Here is an 18,498-nt window from a genome sequence, read left to right on the forward strand (position 1 = left end):
ACGCTAAACCCACACATCATTCTCCTTAACCATACTCCAAAACTCCCTTGCGCCTATAGGAAAAAGCTATTCTTAATAATGCTGACATGTGCTAAGAGATTAATCCCCAGGTTATGGAAATCAACAGAAACTCCCACAATAGCCCAATGGATAGCCGAGGTTAATCATGTGATACTGTTAGAAAAAATGCACTACTGCTACCTAGGTAAACAAGAGATGACAACTAACGTACAATTTATCTGGGAGCAAAGACCTCATAGTACCCTTTAAAGCAGTTTAGGAACCAATAGAAGAACACTCTGAATCGTTTACTGGGTTTAAAAATTAAAAATTAAACATACGAATTATTAGCTGTTAGTTAAGAACATAAAACCATTACTTTAAGCTATCAACTCTACCAGTAGAAACTTGTCAGTGTACGACCTGATTCTCTCCCCTCCCCTACCCCAGACCCCAGGCTCCTTTGAGTGCACATTCCGATCCCCATAAGTCACCTTGAACAAATCACCGAGCTGTGTAGTACTAACTCAACACATTGAATTCAGATTGTTTCTCCTTTCTCTTCCTTTCTCTCCCAACAATCTTTATACTTCCCTTTTTTGTTTATCCCTCATTTATCCTACCCCCCCCCCCCCTCGCCACCCACAAAAAAGCTGGGCCACTGGTTTACTGTTATTTGACAATGCTTAATTTGATAATATTGTATTATTGCTTATTTGCCTACTATGTCAAGAATTTACATTTTGATTTGTTGTAACCTAGTGAACCCTATTCTAATAAAAATTATTTAAACATAAAAAAAGTCTATCTTTGGACACTCTGTTTGCTAACAATGACTTAAAGGGACATTCCAGCCAAAATTGTAATTTGCATGGATGCATTTGATTTTTAAATAGAAGCAAATTGGTAATAGTTATGGAGCAGCGGTCTTTAGAAGGCTCGCACGGAAATAGGGGCATCAAGCTCCATTCTAAAAAGAAAGTTGCACAAACACATTAGCATTAAGTATTCCACACACATATACACATTTTGTAATAAAAAATATATATCATATTATTGTTAATAAAAATGTTTCAAAAGGGTTAAAAAGGATATGGCAAAGTGACTGGAAAGGACTCCAATGTAGATATATGTATATGTGTGTGTATTGTCCATGTCTATATATGTGTCCACATGTATTTATGTGTTTAAATGTGTAAATATGTATGTGTAGATCAATGCCTAGAAGCACAGTGAAGTATATTATTAAGAAGTGGAAGGTATTAGGTACAACACAGACCCTCTCTGGATCAGGACGTCGCTCCAAACTGGATGAAACAGCCAGGAGGAAACTAGTCAGAGAGGTTCCCAAGAGGCGAACAGCGAATCTGAAGCAGTTGCAGGAATTTATGTGCATGTGACAACAATATCATAAATTATCCACAATTGTGGCTTGTATGGGAGGGTTGCAAGAAATAAACCACTCCTCAAGAAAGGCCACATGCAGTTACGACTGAGCTTTGCCATAAAACACCTAGGAGATTCTGAGGCCACATGGAAAAAGGTGTTATGGTCAGCTCAGATGAGAGTAAAATTGAATTATTTGGTATCAACAGCAAATGATATGTCTGGAGGAAATCCAATACAGCTCACCATCCAATAGCACTTGTCAGGATAGAAGTAATAATGGATGGGGCAAAATACTGTTAAATTCTTGAGGAAAATCTGCTGCCCTCTGCCGGAAAGTTGTCAATGGGAAGAAGGTTTACCTTCCAACATGACAATGACCCAAAGCACACAACAAGAATGACCACACAGTGGTTGAAGGAGAAATAGGTGAATGTCCTTGCATGGCCTAGTCAGAGCCCAGATTTAAACCCCATTGAATATCTGTGGCATGACTTGAAGACTGCAGTCCACAAATGGTTTGTAGATAATAGTTCTGGATCGCAACTGCAGAAATAGGTTCACTAGGAAGAGAGAGTATTTAAGAATAGAGAGGAACAAGGAATAGTGTTCTCCTGTTTAGTATGTTAAGGAGAGTGAAGATTGTTCCAGAGTAGATTGAGGCAGGTTTAGAGCATCACCAGTGTAATTACAGTTGACAATAATAAGTCCCACAGGGTGGATGGCCTGAGCAGTGTGGACACTTAGGCAAGTTATAGAGGATTCTGGGAATATATAGGGAATGTCTTAAAGGTATATACCATAAGGCTGAATAGTGACAGGTGAGCCCATTAAGCCTTGAACTTCATAGACAGGTGCATCCAATCATGAGAAAAGATATTTAAGGTGGCCAATTGCAAGTTGTTGTTCTCTTTGACTCTCCTCTGAAGAGTGGCAACATGGGGGACTCAAAATAACTCTCAAATGACCTGAAAACAAAGATTGTTCAACATTATGGTTTAGGGGAAGGCTACAAAAAGTAGAGATTTAAGCTGTCAGTGTCCACTGTGAGAAACATAGTGAGGAAATGGAAGACCACAGGCACAGTTCTTGTTCAGGCCAGAAGTGGCAGGCCAAGTAAAATATCGGAGAGGCAAAGGCAAAGGATGGTAAGAACAGTCAAAAACAGCCCACAGACCTCCTCCAAAGACCTACAACATCATCTTGCTGCATATGGTGTCACTGTGCATTGTTCAACTATTCAGCGCACTTTGCACAAGGAGAAGCTGTATGGGAGAGTGATGTGGAAGAAGCCTTTTCTGCACACACACCACAAACAGAGTCACTTGAGGTATGCAAACACACATTTGGACAAGCCAGCTTCATTTTGGAAGAAAGTGCTATGGACTGATGAAACAAATATTGAGTTATTTGATCATAACAAGGGGCGTTATGCATGGCGGCAAAAGGACACAGCGTTCCAAGACAAACACTTGCTACCCACAGTGAAATTTGGTGGATGTTCCATCATGCTGTGGGACTGTGTGACCAGTGCCGGTACTGGGAAGCTTGTTAAAGTTGAGGGTTGCATGGATTCCACTCAATATCAGCAGATACTTGAGAATAATGTTGAGGAATCAGTCACAAAGTTAAAGTTACACCGGGGCTGGATATTTCAACAAGACAATGACCCAAAACACTGCTCAAAATCTATTCTGGCACTTATGCAGAGGAACAAGTACAATGTTCTGGAATGGCCATCCCAGTCCCCAGACCTGAATATCATTGAAAATCTTTGGGGTGATTTGAAGCGGGCTGTCCATGCTCGGCAACCATCAAACCTAACTGAAATGGAGATGTTTTGCAAGGAGGAATTATTCAAAATACCTTTATCCAGAATCCAGACATTCATTACAGGCTATAGGAAGCATCTAGAGGCTGTTATTTCTGTTAAAGGAGGCTCTGCTAAATATTGATGAAATATTTCAGTTGGGGTGACCAAATTTATGCACCTGTCTAATTTCGTTTGGATGCATATTGCACATTTTATGTTAATCCAATAAACCTCATTTCAGTACTAAAATATTACTGTGTCCTTCAGTTATTTGATAGATCAAAATAAAATTGCTGATCCAAACACCCAATTATTTATAAATGAAAATCATGGAAATTGCCAGGGGTGCCTAAACTTTTGCATACAATTGTATATATATATATATATATATATATATATATATATATATATATAGACACAAAATAGCCAGAGGAAAATAGAGGATATTCCCCTGGTTGTCAAAAGATTACACTCTTAGCACTCTGGTAATCACATTAATATAGAAAATGTAATACTGTTAGAGTGATTGGTGTGCTTGATGTAACAGTTTTCACGAACTTGGAATTAAAACAATAAATCTTTATTCATATATATTTAAAACATGGGTATTTTAAAGACAATAGTTCTGAGACCTATTAACTATTAAAAGTGATTGTTGGGTAGCTGAATGTCACAGATACCAGACTGCCAAGGCTACCCCCCACCCCCTACTTACTGGCACACAAATTATTATATTGGATTTGACCTTTTCATGGCTCATGTGATCTCCCAAACTCTTTCTATTGCCTGTTTGGTTATTTGTACTTTCTCACAAAAGAGCTGATCCCTGACCAGGAAAACCCTTCTTGGCTGGCCGGACTCCTGGAACTGCCGGCCGGCCACAAACTGATCTCTGACCACTTAACCCCTCTCCAGCTGGCACGCCTCCTGGAACTGCTGGTCAGCCGCATCACCCCGGACACCCGCTAACCTTTACCCCAGGTCGCTCCAGCGGTCCTTTGCACCCTGGAAGTGCCACCGCTCCCCCGGGATCACCCCAAAACCGTGACCTAGGTACTGTGGGGGCTCTATGGGACTGTGGCTCCTATGAAGCACCGGACTGTCTGGAGGGGCGGGAATGGTGGGAGATCTTGGGATCAGATAAGGCTCTGAATGTGTATATAAGCAGTGTGTGTTTCACAATAAAGTATGTTCTTGTTTCACCTGAATACTGGTTTTGTCTGGTTATTTGGGTGGGCTCTGGCTACAATCACTTTCCAGCTATACAGCTGCTGGCTCCAGGGAGGAAGCAGGACCCTTTGGCAGGAGCTTCCCAGTCTGGGTAGCCGGTATCCGTCACACTGACTCTATATATTATTAGTGAAAATAACTGCTCAGTGGCTTTGAATTGGATTCAGACATTTAATGGCTAACTGGAAAGCTGTGTAATCACCAGGGTTAAAATCCCTTATTTATTGAGTATAATAATATAGGGATATATAAGGAAACTCAGTTAAACAAAAAACGATAGCTGCTATAAAGATTGATGTTACAGTTGCTACAGTGTATTTATATAATAGCTCTTAATTGTATCAGCTTGTAAACTGAGCAACAGCTGCAGTATGATAGCAGACACAACGCTATAGGATTCAAGTATATTAACCTAAGACAATACTCTATTCAGAGTCTATGCTCTATTAAACAATAGCGATAGGTACTTGACATGTTTCGCCTTAACGGCTTAATCAAAAGGATGAGGCACGCCATCCTCTATGTATCTTCAGCATCCTTGTGATCTGTATCTATTCATTGGCTGAAATGGGATATTGACTTGTATTGTGATTTATGAAAGTAATCATTTAATGGGAATTATTGTAATTAAAACTGGATGAGTCAATATTTGAAAACGATTTATTTAGACAATGAGTTTTATTGTTTATGATATATTTAGAGAATACTATCAATATTTTGGATCAGAAGTGTGTAATAAGGGAAATATTATTAATTATTTATGTGTCCCCTTAATAATATTATATTATTTTATTTGGAGTATAATAGGTATCATTGATGCATTTATTGTGTTTTAAAATAAAATAAATATATAGAGCTTATGCCCAAAGGTTACATTCTCAACATATCACTTTATTAGGTACACATGTTCAATTGCACATGGCAGCAACGCAATGCATTTAGGCATCTAGACGTGGTGAAGACAACTTGCTGAAGTTCAAACCGGTTATCAGAATGGGGAAGTATTTAGTGTAAACAACATGAAAGCATGGATGCATCATGCCTTGTATCAAAGGTTCAGGCTGGTGGTGGTGGTGTAATGGAGTGGGGGGTATTTTCTTGGCACACTTTTGGCCCCTTAGTACCAATTGAGCATCATTTAAAATGCCACGGCTTACCTGAGTATTGTTGCTGGCCATGTCCATCCCTTTATGACTACAGTGTACCTCTCTTCTGATGGCTACTTCCAGCAGGATAATGCACCATGTCACAAAGCTCAAATCATCTCAAACTGGTCTCTTGAACATGACAATGAGTTCACTGTACTCCAATGGCTTCCACAGTCACCATATCTCAATCCAATAGAGCACCTTTGGGATGTGGTGAAATGGGAGATTCACATCTTGGATGTGCAGCCGACAAATCTGCAGCAACTGCGTGATGCTATCTTGTCAATATGGACCAAAATGTCTGAGGAATGTTTCCAACAACATGTTGAATCTATGCCACGAAGAATTAAGGCAGTTCTGAAGGCAAAAGGAAGTTTACCCGGTACTAGCAAGGTGTACCTAATAAAGTGGCTGGTGAGTGTATATTTCAAAATAAAAAGAACATTTTCTTCTATGTGATGAATATTAGAATGTAAAATATTCATAACTACCTTCAGCTATTAGTGTAGTTGGTCTAATATGGTGACCACTGCTCCTTAGCTTGTCCACCACCTTTTAGGCTAAATAAACACTGAACCTTTCTTCCTGTGGAGGCAAAGAAACGACTGTAATACTTTAGAGGTGGTAGGGATTAAGTGCTCTTGGAACTTTGGGAGTCTTTGCTTCTTCCTAGTGGCCAGAAGTTGAATCCCAGAAGTAATGGCTTGTGGGCTTTCACCAACTTATGAAATAAACATTTAGCAGATCAAGGAGTTGATCACAATCTATGATGATTATCAGTATTGCACCACATGATCATGAGCCATTTTCAATGTTGAAGCGCTCACAATTAAATACTTTCAGTCTGTTAAAGTTAAAAACAATAGGCACTTTAACACTAAAAAAGTTGACAAAATCAATAACTCAACAAACACAAATGCCAATTGTACCTACAATTACCCTTTAGAGAGACAAAAACACACAACTCTATGGTTTATGGGTTTTTAGGATAGATATTTAAAAAAAAGAGCTAAGATAACTTTTTTTTCAAAAGAGCTATAATCGTTTAAATTAGCACAATGCCCAACAGATGCCCTTTAAGGGCAATTTTTAGATTAGGTTTAGTTTAGCTTTAGTATATGGTTTTTTAGTTGTTTTTTTTAGGGAACTTTAGTTTTAGGAAATTACTGTTTTAGTAGTGTTTTTCTTTTTCTTTTTAATGGTAGTGTTTTTTTATTTTTTGTAACTTAAGTAGGGTTTATTGTGGTGGAGGGAATGATAGCTTTATAGTGTAACTCTCTTGTAACTCTCTTATGGTACGTGAATAGAGTCCCTGTCAATCTACAAAGTATTCACTGCACTCTGGTGTTTTTTCCTCTCTTGTAACTCTCTTATGGTACGTGAATAGAGTCCCTGTCAATCTGCCACTATAATTCCACCCTTACATCCATCCTTGACAATCTGGCCCCTCTTACCATTGTTCGGAAATCACACACTCATCCTCAGCCCTGGCATACTTCTCTTACACGGTACCTACGCAGATGTTCCCGTACTGCTGAGTGACACTGGAGAAAATCTCGGTGTTCAGCTGATTTTCTTCATTAAAAATTCATCTTGAACTCCTACTATTCTGCCCTTAATCTCCATAAGCAACACTACTTCTCTACTCTTATCTCAAATCTTTCTTCAAACCCAAAACGTCTGTTCTCCACTTTCAATACTCTTCCCCAACCTCCCCCACCTAATACAACTTCTCTGTCAGCTTAAGACTTGTCCAGCCACTTCATTTACAAAATCGACTCCATCAGGAACAAAATCAGCTATCAACATAATTCCATTCTCTCACCCCTCAAATGCTCTCAATCAACCACAACCCACATAACCTTAAACTTAGCTCATTCTGCCCTGTTACTGAGGAAGAAGTTTTGGCACTTATACTGCGCTCTCACCTCACTAGCTGTCCCCTTGACCCTATCCCCTCACAGCTACTCCCCTCCCTCTCTGCTACCATAACCTCTAAACCAGTGACGTGCAGTGAGCTCAGAGGCTAGTGAGGCAGTGGCTATGATAGGCCTGAGAAGCACATATATGAACCTAATAAAGGTAACTTAAATTTAAAATTAAATTAGCCGGTTACACAATGACGATTAGAATAGTATCTAATATATTGTATTTAAGCCTCTGCAGACAGTCCCCTTATCTCAGGGATATTTATTTATTATCTATTGACTTGCATTTTAGCCAGTTAGTGCTGTGTCCTGCACAACCCCACATGAGAGAGCACAATGTTATCTATATGACACACATAAATTAGCAGTCTCTTGTTGTAAAAAAGCTAATACAAAAGCATGTGATAAGAGGCTGTCTGTAGTGGCTTAAACAGTCAGAAATTTAGAGATTAAACGGTTATAAAGTATATTAATATAACAATGTTAATTGTGCAAAGCTGGGGAATGGGTAATAAAGGCGTTATCTATCTTTTTAAATAATAGCGATTTTGGTGTAGACTGAATTCTGACCCAGGCAGGATGAAATACTTGCAAGCACACAAACAAGCCTTCCAAACAATCTGACCACATGTTAAAACCAGAAACTCCCTAATGCAACTAATGCATAAAAATGCAGGGGATGACTGGCAATTTTGGAACCAGGGGGCGAGTACAATTCAGTGGCCCAAGTACTAAAACCCTGCCCACTATGAAATTCTATATCTAATAGTTAAATTACAAGGGAAGTAAAGCACCTAAGAAATTATAGAAATAAGGCTATAAAAACAGAATTTCAATGGAAAAAAATCATATATATTTATTTTTTCTAACATCAATGTATAGCCCTAGCATACTGCTGACATCATGTACATTTCCAGAAAACTGCTGACATCCATGTACAGTCCTAACATACTACTGACATCCTTGTAGAGCCCCTTACAAAACCATTAATCAGGGCCCCTACACATACATAGAAACACACTCACAAACATAGATTCACATACACACAGAAACACACTAGGACATACAGAGGCACTAACACATACAGACACACACAGTGACACACACAGAAACAGACACATACAGAATCACACACAGAAATATACACTCAGATATACAAGAAGACTCACACAGACAGACACGCAAGCACCATCAGATACCATATACACATAGGAACCAACATACACAAAACCAGGCACCACATGCACACAAACAGGCACCCAAAAAGCACAGACAAGAAGCCACATACATCATCACTCACACATACACAAGCACCCACAGGAATACACACTAAGAGGCTGGCTAATCCACAAATATATACAGACAAGCACACACACACACTCAGATACACACACATACACACTTCCATGTGACTTTTACATGAGTTAAATATATAATAGTTGAATAAAATGCTTTATTAATATTATATGCCAGTTGTATTTGACAAGATGGAGTGCCCCATGTTCCTACTTACTGTGTGCCAGTAATACACTACATTTGATTAAGATTAAGGGCCTTTTACAACCACTTATTACAGTTTTCTGCCACATGACTCCCTTCCCTCATTTATGCCACTCATCATATACCATATTAAATCTGCCAATCAGTTCCCCTACTCACATGAATGCCAGCTAAATTACACACTATACCAGGCAAGATGCAAGACTCCCTGCCCCTATACATTTACTGAGAGATATCACAGCTCACTTGTGGATTTAATATGAAAACCACTAATAATAAAACTATGCTTTTTAATAAATGACAGACAGATCATCATATTACAGAAAGACAATAAAAAGTGAGGTGTTATAAACAGGAAAACCCAAAAGCATGGGAAACTGCAGTAAAAAAAACAGAATTTATGCTTACCTGATAAATTACTTTCTCCAACGGTGTGTCCGGTCCACGGCGTCATCCTTACTTGTGGGATATTCTCTTCCCCAACAGGAAATGGCAAAGAGTCCCAGCAAAGCTGGTCACATGATCCCTCCTAGGCTCCGCCCACCCCAGTCATTCGACCGACGGACAGGAGGAAATATATATAGGAGACATCATATGATACCGTGGTGACTGTAGTTAGAGAAAATAATTCATCAGACCTGATTAAAAAAAACAGGGCGGGCCGTGGACCGGACACACCGTTGGAGAAAGTAATTTATCAGGTAAGCATAAATTCTGTTTTCTCCAACATAGGTGTGTCCGGTCCACGGCGTCATCCTTACTTGTGGGAACCAATACCAAAGCTTTAGGACACGGATGAAGGGAGGGAGCAAATCAGGTCACCTAAACGGAAGGCACCACAGCTTGCAAAACCTTTCTCCCAAAAATAGCCTCCGAAGAAGCAAAAGTATCAAATTTGTAAAATTTGGCAAAAGTGTGCAGTGAAGACCAAGTCGCTGCCTTACATATCTGGTCAACAGAAGCCTCGTTCTTGAAGGCCCATGTGGAAGCCACAGCCCTAGTGGAGTGAGCTGTGATTCTTTCAGGAGGCTGCCGTCCGGCAGTCTCATAAGCCAATCGGATAATGCTTTTAAGCCAAAAGGAAAGAGAGGTAGAAGTCGCTTTTTGACCTCTCCTTTTACCAGAATAAACAACAAACAAGGAAGATGTTTGTCTGAAATCTTTAGTAGCCTCTAAATAGAATTTTAGAGCACGGACTACGTCCAAATTGTGTAACAAACGTTCCTTCTTTGAAACTGGATTCGGACACAAAGAAGGTACAACTATCTCCTGGTTAATATTTTTGTTGGAAACAACTTTCGGAAGAAAACCAGGCTTAGTACGCAAAACCACCTTATCTGCATGGAACACCAGATAGGGCGGAGAACACTGCAGAGCAGATAACTCTGAAACTCTTCTAGCAGAAGAAATTGCAACCAAAAACAAAACTTTCCACGATAATAACTTAATATCTACGGAATGTAAGGGTTCAAACGGAACCCCTTGAAGAACTGAAAGAACTAGATTTAGACTCCAGGGAGGAGTCAAAGGTCTGTAAACAGGCTTGATTCTAACCAGAGCCTGAACAAATGCTTGAACATCTGGCACAGCTGCCAGCCTTTTGTGAAGTAAAACAGATAAAGCAGAGATCTGTCCCTTCAGAGAACTTGCAGATAATCCTTTCTCCAAACCTTCTTGTAGAAAGGATAGAATCTTAGGAATTTTTATCTTGTTCCATGGGAATCCTTTAGATTCACACCAACAGATATATTTTTTCCATATTTTATGGTAAATTCTTCTAGTTACAGGCTTTCTAGCCTGAATCAGAGTATCTATTACAGAATCTGAAAACCCACGCTTTGATAAAATCAAGCGTTCAATCTCCAAGCCGTCAGTTGGAGGGAAACCAGATTCGGATGTTCGAATGGACCTTGAACAAGAAGGTCCTGTCTCAAAGGTAGCTTCCATGGTGGAGCTGATGACATATTCACCAGGTCTGCATACCAAGTCCTGCGTGGCCATGCAGGAGCTATCAAGATCACCGAAGCCCTCTCCTGATTGATCCTGGCTACCAGCCTGGGAATGAGAGGAAACGGTGGGAATACATAAGCTAGGTTGAAGGTCCAAGGTGCTACTAGTGCATCTACTAGAGTCGCCTTGGGATCCCTGGATCTGGACCCGTAGCAAGGAACCTTGAAGTTCTGACGAGACGCCATCAGATCCATGTCTGGAATGCCCCATAATTGAGTTATTTGGGCAAAGATTTCCGGATGGAGTTCCCACTCCCCCGGATGAAATGTCTGACGACTCAGAAAATCCGCTTCCCAATTGTCCACTCCTGGGATGTGGATTGCAGACAAGTGGCAGGAGTGATCCTCCGCCCATTGAATTATTTTGGTCACTTCTTCCATCGCCAGGGAACTCCTTGTTCCCCCCTGATGATTTATATATGCAACAGTCGTCATGTTGTCTGATTGAAACCTTATGAATTTGGCCTTTGCTAGTTGAGGCCAAGCTTTGAGAGCATTGAATATTGCTCTCAGTTCCAGAATGTTTATCGGGAGAAGAGATTCTTCCCGAGACCATAGACCCTGAGCTTTCAGGGGTTCCCAGACCGCACCCCAGCCCACCAGGCTGGCGTCGGACGTGACAATGACCCACTCTGGTCTGCGGAAGCTCATTCCCTGTGACAGATTGTCCAGGGTCAGCCACCAACGGAGTGAATCTCTGGTCTTTTGATCTACTTGAATCGTTGGAGACAAGTCTGTATAATCCCCATTCCACTGTCTGAGCATGCACAGTTGTAATGGTCTTAGATGAATTCGTGCAAAAGGAACTATGTCCATTGCTGCAACCATCAATCCTATTACTTCCATGCACTGCGCTATGGAAGGACGAAGAACAGAATGAAGTACTTGACAAGAGCTTAGAATTTTTGATTTTCTGACCTCTGTCAGAAAAATCCTCATTTCTAAGGAATCTATTATTGTTCCCAAGAAGGGAACTCTTGTTGACGGGGACAGAGAACTTTTTTCTTTGTTCACTTTCCATCCGTGAGATCTGAGAAAGGCTAGGACGATGTCCGTATGAGCCTTTGCTTTTGACAGAGACGACGCTTGAATCAGGATGTCGTCCAAGTAAGGTACTACTGCAATGCCCCTTGGTCTTAGAACCGCTAGAAGGGACCCTAGTACCTTTGTGAAAATCCTTGGAGCAGTGGCTAATCCGAATGGAAGTGCGACAAACTGGTAATGCTTGTCCAGAAAAACGAACCTTAGGAACTGATGATGTTCCTTGTGGATAGGAATATGTAGGTACGCATCCTTTAAATCCACGGTAGTCATAAATTGATTTTCCTGGATAGTAGGTAGGATCGTTCGAATAGTTTCCATTTTGAACGATGGAACCTTGAGAAATTTGTTTAGGATCTTGAGATCCAAAATTGGTCTGAATGTTCCCTCTTTTTTGGGAACTATGAACAGGTTGGAATAAAAACCCATCCCTTGTTCTCTTATTGGAACTGGATGAATCACTCCCATCTTTAACAGGTCTTCTACACAATGTAAGAATGCCTGTCTTTTTATTTGGTTTGAAGATAATTGAGACCTGTGGAACCTTCCCCTTGGGGGTAGTTCCTCCCATCTGAAAAAGGTGTCCAACACAGTGCCTGCCGTTTTTCTAAACAATCCCCAAGATTATAATAACCATTAATAGTTAGAATCTGCAAAATATGCCTAGCAAAGCAATCGTTTTAGCCCAGAAAAATGTCTACCAGTTTTTTAAGCCCTTATGAAGCCCTTTATTCTTTTATTTAACTAAGAAAATGGCTTACCGGTCCCCATAAGGGGAAATGACAGCCTTCCAGCATTACATAGTCTTGTTAGAAATATGGCCAGTCATACCTTAAGCAGAAAAGTCTGCCAACTGTTTCCCCCAACTGAAGTTACTTCATCTCAACAGTCCTGTGTGGAAACAGCAATCGATTTTAGTAACTTCTGCTAAAATCATCTTCCTCTTACAAACAGAAATCTTCATCTTTTTTCTGTTTCAGAGTAAATAGTACATACCAGCACTATTTTAAAATAACAAACACTTGATTGAAGACTAAAAACTACATTTAAACACCAAAAAACTCTTAACCATCTTCGTGGAGATGTTGCCTGTGCAACGGCAAAGAGAATGACTGGGGTGGGCGGAGCCTAGGAGGGATCATGTGACCAGCTTTGCTGGGACTCTTTGCCATTTCCTGTTGGGGAAGAGAATATCCCACAAGTAAGGATGACGCCGTGGACCGGACACACCTATGTTGGAGAAAAGTGTATTTATTGAAGGAAAACAACATTAGGATAACAGAGTGAAGTACTGACCTTAAATCAACCAGTCTATCTAATCCACATACATAGAAACAAAATCAGCACAGTTTTGTTCTCTTTAGTTTTCAGTGCACATAACTAAGATACTCAGAAGTGTCTAGACCCAGTAGATCTCACCTTATATCTTGGGTGACATAGGACTGTACTCAGCACTGACTGTTTTACAGGAGGGAAAGTACATTGTTTATTATATAGACCAGAAGAGGTTCCTGCATAAAAAAGGCACTAGCATTTACTTTTTTGCACAAGGGCACCAGCTAGTGACAACACAATACTTACTGAGAGCTGTAGTAATAAAGCATCATTTATTATACAGACCAGGAGAGGTTCCTGCATAAAAAGGGCACTAGCATTTCCTTTTTCGCACAAGGGCACTAGCTAGTGACACCACAATACTTAATGAGAGCTGTGGTAATAAAGCATAATTTATTATACAGACCAGGAGAGGTTCCTGCATAAAAAAGGCACTAGCTTTTCCTTTTTTGCACAAGGGCACCAGCTAGTGACAACACAATACTTACTGAGAGCTGTAGTAATAAAGCATCATTTATTATACAGACCAGGAGAGGTTCCTGCATAAAAAAGGCACTAGCTTTTCCTTTTTTGCACAAGGGCACCAGCTAGTGACAACACAATACTTACTGAGAGCTGTAGTAATAAAGCAGGCTTTGCAGTCAATGTTGTTAACTGGTTAAAAAGCAGCAAATTGCCAGATCACATTAAAAACAAATATTCACAATAAAAAGTTAAAATAAACTGCCAGCAAAATGTGGGAAGCTATTATCATTACCAGCACTCCTCAGTCACAACAGTCAACATTGTTAATAAGTAGAAAGCTTACAGATCACAATAAAAGCATTAATATTAACACTATCATTTAACAGAATGAGGAAAGCTATAAACCTTATCCCTTACTGTGCACTTCTTCCTGCAGTCCTTATTCTCCCCTTGTTTCTAGTGAAGCCTGTGCTAGTGGGAGGGTCCCAGACTGGATCACAGTAACAGGAAGTCAGTGATCATCAGACAGTGCCAGCCCTGCATCCTGCATAACTAATAATGCCAAGAAGAGTTTTACTTCTCTGATTGGCTCTCTCCCTAAGAGGCATCATGAGGGATGCCTCCTATTGGTCATTATTTTTGCTTCAGGTAGTTTTAAGTTACCACCAGTGGGTGGCGCTGCTGCTATTGAAGAAATGTATCCATGTTTTGCTATGAAGAGATGCAGTCCTGTATGATGCCTCTCCATAGCATTACATGGGTGGAAAAAAATGATTTTTTATTTATTTTTTTACAATTTTTTCTTAATTAAAATTTAACTAAACTTTGGCCCCATATGGCAGGGGAAGCAGTGCCTCCCCTGCCTCCTATGACTGCACGTCCCTGCTCTAAACTCACACACATTTTCAACCTCTCCCTCAGAACCAGTATATTTCCCTCATCTCTGAAACATGCACTAGTCACACCTATCCTCAAAAAACCTTCCCTTGATCCAACCTCCCCATCCAACTACCGCCCTATTTCCCTCCTCCCTCTTGCCTCAAAGCTTCTTGAAAAAATAGTATATGCACGCAAATCCCATTTCCTTACATCAAACTCCCTCCTTGACCCAGTGCAATCTGGATTTTGTCCCCATCACTCCACAGAGAAAGCAATTGTTAAGGTTACCAATGACCTACTTACAGCAAAATCAAAAGGCCACTTTTCTCTGCTTTTCCTCCGTGATCTGTCCGCAGCCTTTGACACTGTTGACCACCTTCTTTTGCTCCAAACCCTCCAATCCTTTGGCATCTGTGACATAACCCTCTTGTGGCTCTCTTCCTACCTGTCAAACCATACCTTTAGTGTAGCCTTCTCTGGGGCCTCCTCTGCCCCATCACCACTTTCTGTCGGAGTACCGCAAGGCTCTGTCCTCGGTACCCTTCCCTTTTCAATCTACACGTCATCAGATTGTTCCCTAATAAAGTCCTACAGTTTCCAATATCATTTGTATGCCGATGACACCCAAATCTACTTCTCTGCACCAGACCTATCTCCTTCTTTGCTAACCTGTGCCACTAACTGTCTTTCTCACATCACTTCCTGGACATCCTCTCACTACTTCAAGCTAAATCTCTCCAAAACTGAGCTCCTTATTTTCCCCCCTTCTTCCAAAATCTCCACCCCTAATCTCTCTATAACTGTCGACAACTCTATCATTACCCCTAGCCCGCATGCTGATGTCTCAGGGTCACATTTGACTCAGATCTTTCTTTCACTCCTCGCATTCAGTCCTTGGCTAAAGCCTGCCACTTCCACCTGAAAAACATCTCTAAAATTAGACACTTCCTTACACAAGACACAACTAAGATTTTAATCCACTCTTTCATCCTTTCCCGCCTTGATTACTGCAACTCTGTCCTTTCTGGTCTCCCCACCTGCTGCCTAGCTCCTTTACAATCCATAATGAATGCCTCTGCCAGGCTCATCTTCCTTACACGTCGCTCTTCATCTGCTGCACATCTCTGCCAATCCCTTCACTGGCTTCCGCTTGCCTCTAGGATCAAACACAAAATTCTCACTCTGACATACAAAGCCCTCAACTGCACTGCTCCCCCTTATATCTCAGACCTTGTCTCCAGATACTCTCCCTCCCGTCCCCTTCGCTCTGCTCATGACCTCCTACTTTCCTCCTCTCTTGCTACCTTATCACACTCCCGTTTACAGGACTTCTCCAGACTGGCTCCCATCTTGTGGAACTCTCTGCCTCGCTCCACAAGACTCTCCCCTAGTTTTGAAAGCTTCAAGCGCTCCCTAAAGACTCTACTGTTCAGGGATGCATACAACCTACACTAACCTTTCTTTATACCAGTTCCCCTCCTCCATTGCTATCCCCTGAACCCCCTTAGCATGTAAGCCTAAGAGTCCAGCTGTTTGTAGATAACCTTCTTAAGAGCTGACTACAACAGTGCAACTCTTGGCAAGGCCCTCTACCCGTTTGATCCATATAATTGTTTTGTTGTACTCCGCATTTGTTTATAGCGCTTCGGAATCTGTTGGCGTCCTACAAATAACCGATAATAATAATAATAATAGAGGGGTATAGTTTATCTTCATAATTTGAGTGAAGCACTGGTTCCCCAGAAGGACATCTCATTCAGTCAGGTTGTATAAAAATAAAACATTTAAAGATAATCTTTTTGACCTTCTGAGAAGGGTAATGTAAAGCTCCACTTAAGTAGACCAATTTGTACAAATCTCGTCCTAGTATAAGACAAATTAAACTTCATCTCCTCTTCACATGGGTAATGAGTGAGAGGTCTAATTAATCAGACCCCACACCCAAAGCCCACGTCATGTAGGGAAAGAAGAACACAAAATTAAAAGGATGCATTGAAAAAATTCACATCACATTAAACACTTATATAACCACAAAAATGGACAATACATTCAGACTAATTATGGAATATTTCATGTTAAATTACCTTTATGAATGCAAAACAATTGTTAGCAAAAAACAAAATTTATGCTTACCTGATAAATTTATTTCTCTTGTGGTGTATCCAGTCCACGGATTCATCCATTACTTGTGGGATATTCTCCTTCCCAACAGGAAGCTGCAAGAGGATCACCCACAGCAGAGCTGTCTATATAGCTCCTCCCCTAACTACCACCTCCCAGTCATTCGACCGAAGACAAGCAAGAAAAAGGAGAAACTATAGGGTGCAGTGGTGACTGTAGTTTAAAAATTAAAAAACACCTGCCTTAAAATGACAGGGCGGGCCGTGGACTGGATACACCACAAGAGAAATAAATTTATCAGGTAAGCATAAATTTAGTTTTCTCTTGTAAGGTGTATCCAGTCCACGGATTCATCCATTACTTTTGGGATACCAATACCAAAGCTATAGGACACGGATGAAGGGAGGGACAAGGCAGGCGCTTAAACGGAAGGCACCACTGCCTGTAAGAGCTTTCTCCCAAAAATAGCCTCGGAAGAAGCAAAAGTATCAAATTTGTAGAATTTAGAAAAAGTATGAAGCGAAGACCAAGTCGCCGCCTTACAAATCTGTTCAACAGAAGCCTCATTTTTAAAGGCCCATGTGGAAGCCACTGCTCTAGTGGAATGAGCTGTAATTCTTACAGGAGGCTGCTGGCCAGCAGTCTCATAAGCTAAGCAGATTATACTTCTTAACCAAAAGGAAAGAGAAGTTGCCGAAGCCTTTTGGCCTTTCCTCTGTCCAGAGTAGACAACAAACAATGCAGATGTTTGACGAAAATCTTTAGTAGCTTGTAAATAAAACTTTAAAGCATGAACCACATCAAGATTGTGTAATAGACGTTCCTTCTTTGAAGAAGGATTAGGACACAATGACGTAACAACAATCTCCTGATTGATATTCTTATTAGATACCACCTTAGGAAGAAACCCAGGTTTGGTACGCAACACTACCTTATCTGCATGGAAGATCAGATAAGGGGAATCACACTGCAAGGCAGATATCTCTGAAACTCTTCGAGCCGAAGAGATAGCTACCAAGAACAGAACTTTCCAAGATAAAAGCTTGATATCTATGGAATGCAGAGGTTCAAACGGATCCCCTTGAAGAACTTTAAGAACTAAATTTAAACTCCATGGCGGAGCAACAGGTTTAAACACAGGCTTGATTCTAACTAAAGCCTGACAAAACGCCTGAACGTCTGGAACATCCGCCAGACGCTTGTGCAAAAGAATAGACAGAGCAGAAATCTGTCCTTTTAAGGAACTAGCTGACAATCCCTTCTCCAATCCTTCTTGGAGAAAAGACAATATCCTGGGAATCCTGACTTTACTCCATGAGTAACCCTTGGATTCACACCAATGAAGATATTTACACCATATCTTATGATAGATTTTCCTGGTGACAGGCTTTTGAGCCTGAATTAAGGTATCAATGACCGACTCGGAAAAAACACGCTTTGATAAAATCAAGCGTTCAATCTCCAAGCAGTCAGACGCAGAGAAATTAGATTTGGATGCTTGAAGGGACCTTGAAGTAGAAGGTCCTGCCTCAGCGGCAGAGTCCATGGTGGAAAGGATGACATGTCCACCAGATCTGCGTACCAAGTCCTGCGTGGCCACGCAGGAGCTATCAAAATCACAAATCTCTCTCCTGCTTGATCTT

Source organism: Bombina bombina, chromosome 6 (assembly GCF_027579735.1).
Source record: "Bombina bombina isolate aBomBom1 chromosome 6, aBomBom1.pri, whole genome shotgun sequence".
Classification (NCBI taxonomy): domain Eukaryota; kingdom Metazoa; phylum Chordata; class Amphibia; order Anura; family Bombinatoridae; genus Bombina; species Bombina bombina.